General features: G+C 36.2%; 1 long non-coding RNA gene across 1 annotated transcript; it reads left to right on the top strand.

The window, feature by feature from the left end:
• The first annotated feature begins 1,247 nt into the window (after window positions 1-1,247).
• On the top strand, window positions 1,248-2,514 carry LOC131230723 (uncharacterized). The gene is made up of 2 exons (XR_009164071.1): window positions 1,248-2,130; window positions 2,204-2,514. It is a non-coding gene; the product is annotated as an uncharacterized LOC131230723 (long non-coding RNA).
• The last annotated feature ends 279 nt before the right edge of the window (window positions 2,515-2,793 follow it).

The following is a 2,793-nucleotide window of genomic DNA, read 5'->3' on the forward strand; positions in this document are numbered from 1 at the left end:
TTTTATGGCCCCGAGAAGTTTTTAATGTTAATCACCACTGTTTCCTGCGGTGCAGTCCACTATAGATTCGGATATGCTGCATTTTGGGCTCATACCATAAAATAATTTGGTGAAACGAATGTACAACATGGATATAAGACAAACATCATGGTGGGCCCCATAGTCAGGGATCCACCAAATTAGCGGCGTACAATAAATAAAGGGTTTTAGTCATTGAAAGGACCCATGAGCAACGGTAGATTATCTAACCTACCTTACCAAATGTATAGTTCTCTACCAGAGTATCAAATAACTTCCCTTTTGCATATTCTCGTCTACCCTTCCCCCACGTCTTGCAACCCACTAATTGTGGGGGTTGTATGTGCATATCTACTACTTTTTATAAAAGAGATGTGGTTTGCTTGAATATACACCCTGGAGTATTGGTATACAATGCATTGGAATTTTAGCCTTATCTAGTATAGTGATTTCACACCTTTTGCCTTTTAGGTTTCCCAATTGTTTGAAATGCTATTATAGAAAAACTATTTAAGAAGAACAAATAAGTAAATGAACCTATCTATCTACCAATCTAAGTCTCTCATTTTCCTAAGTCAAGTAATACAACTACGCATGGATGCATCTTTCAATGATCCAAACCATTAATACGATAGTTCTCAACTTGAAGGATGGATAATAAAAATTAAGAATTCTCACATTGGAATATTTTAACCTTTTGATAATTTTAACTCTTTTTTCTGAAAATGGTTAGGCTACTTAAGTTTTAAATAATCAAAGGGTTTTTCTAGATGACCTTAATCAATGGAGAGGAAAATCATACATATAGAAAAATGAGACCTATCTGGTAAAAATGGCATGCATCTCATATCAATACCATAGAATGTATTCCTTGAAGAGAAATAAAGAGATATGTTTGTAACTGCTTTGAGTAATTAGTAGGAATAGAGTCCATTCATATATTGGGTTTCGCATGAATGGCACATCTATTAAAAAATTGCACTTGCTAGATAATCTCATCCATTGATTGGTGGCCATTAAAAGGACACCAGAGAATGAAAATAGTAAGTGGTCCAAGAAAAATAGAGGGTACAATTGTAAACTAGGTTTCATTTTTGAAACATAAGCTTATCCTTGATAGGGCCAGCAGTTGAATTCATTCTGACTTGTGCATGTACTGCTCACGTGCCTAATTACTGAGAAATGGCATCTAGGAGAGAGACTGATGAGAGGCTCAGATAAATCACACGAGTGTCCCTTTTACACGTGTGAGGATAGGGAGTAGTGGAGCTAGTAATGATTGGGGGAGAGGATAGGAGATAAATCGTATGATCGCTGGCATATCGCGAGAAAACGGTTACAGGTGTGGGAGTAGGAGTGAAAAGGACGTGAGTACCCCAGAAGAACCCCACATATTTCTATAAATAGGGAGAGGGAAGAGTCCTTGTAATATCCCTTGTAGCTCTTGTTTCCTCCTTTATCCTCTCCCCCTTCCTCTTGTTTCCTTTCTCTCTCTCCCTTTATAGCCCTCTCTAATTTCCGTCTCTCTCAAAATCTCATTGCTTCTTTAAAGCCCTCTCTCTAATTTCCTTCTCTCTCTCACAGTCTCATTACTTTTTTATTAATCTATCTTTCTCACACACACACAATCCAATTTTTCCTTATAACCCTCTCTAATTTCCTCCTCCCTCTCTCCACATAAAGAGAGAGGAGGCATGGGTTATTCCCTCTCTCTCACACACAAAGTAAAGAGGAGACATGAGTGATGTTGTTGACAGAAGATAGAGAGCACAGATGATGATATGCACAGCCGTTTGCATCTCACTCCTTTGTGCTCTCTATGCTTCTGTCATCACATTCAACCCCTTCCCCAACCCATTCTTATCTCTCTAATTTAATTCTTCTCATTGTCATAGATTTTATATGTAGCATTAATCCATTTGTTATAACATGATTGTTTTATTTTTATTTTTAAAATTTTTTGCTTTGTATCTACAGATCTGGCAGACATAGTCTGGTACATAAGTCATTTTGTTGACTCTAGTAGGCTGTGCAACCTCAGTAAGAACTGCCCAATCAATTATAGAGATAAAAAGATTGTAAGGAGGATGATTGCGTGGTTCATACTTCTTGGTAAATTTTCAATTGTACATTCTTTTCTATTTTTGGCCAAAATTAATTTTTGGCAATGGAATGTGTTTGCCAGGTCAGGTCGCTGAAGATACATTGGCATGTATGTCACAGTTCAGATGGGTCCTCAAGTCTCTGATTCAAGGAGATGCACATATTCAACAAGCTATTGATGATTGTATGAAGAGCTGTTCTTATGATTTTGAATTTCAATTGTAAAACGCAATTTTTTTTAATGTATGAAAGACAACAAATTTGTGACTTAAACAGTACATTAAGAGTTCTTTTTTGTTTGTTTATTCATGGGTTCTGAATTTCAATCGCGGTGTAACTTTTAATCTATAACTGACTTGAAATACAAAGATTGTGACTATTCTTTATTTATTTTTCTTTTCTTAAAATTTGTATATGGATTTAGGGTTTTATTTATGTTTACTACACTCCAACCTGGATAGAGATGATTAAAACTGAAAGAGATTAGCAGCCATTTCATTTGCATACCAGCTCTCCACAACCAAAAACTTTCAATTAGTCTATGATTTTGCACCAACAATCATGACCACCAATGCGCGTTAGCCCATTTTATAATCTCCAACATTTACTACTCAACTGAAAACTGATCGTCGCTGGTTCAGAATGATCTTGTTTGAGGAATCATGTGAAGTG

This window comes from Magnolia sinica, chromosome 2 (assembly GCF_029962835.1).
Source record: "Magnolia sinica isolate HGM2019 chromosome 2, MsV1, whole genome shotgun sequence".
NCBI lineage: Eukaryota > Viridiplantae > Streptophyta > Magnoliopsida > Magnoliales > Magnoliaceae > Magnolia > Magnolia sinica.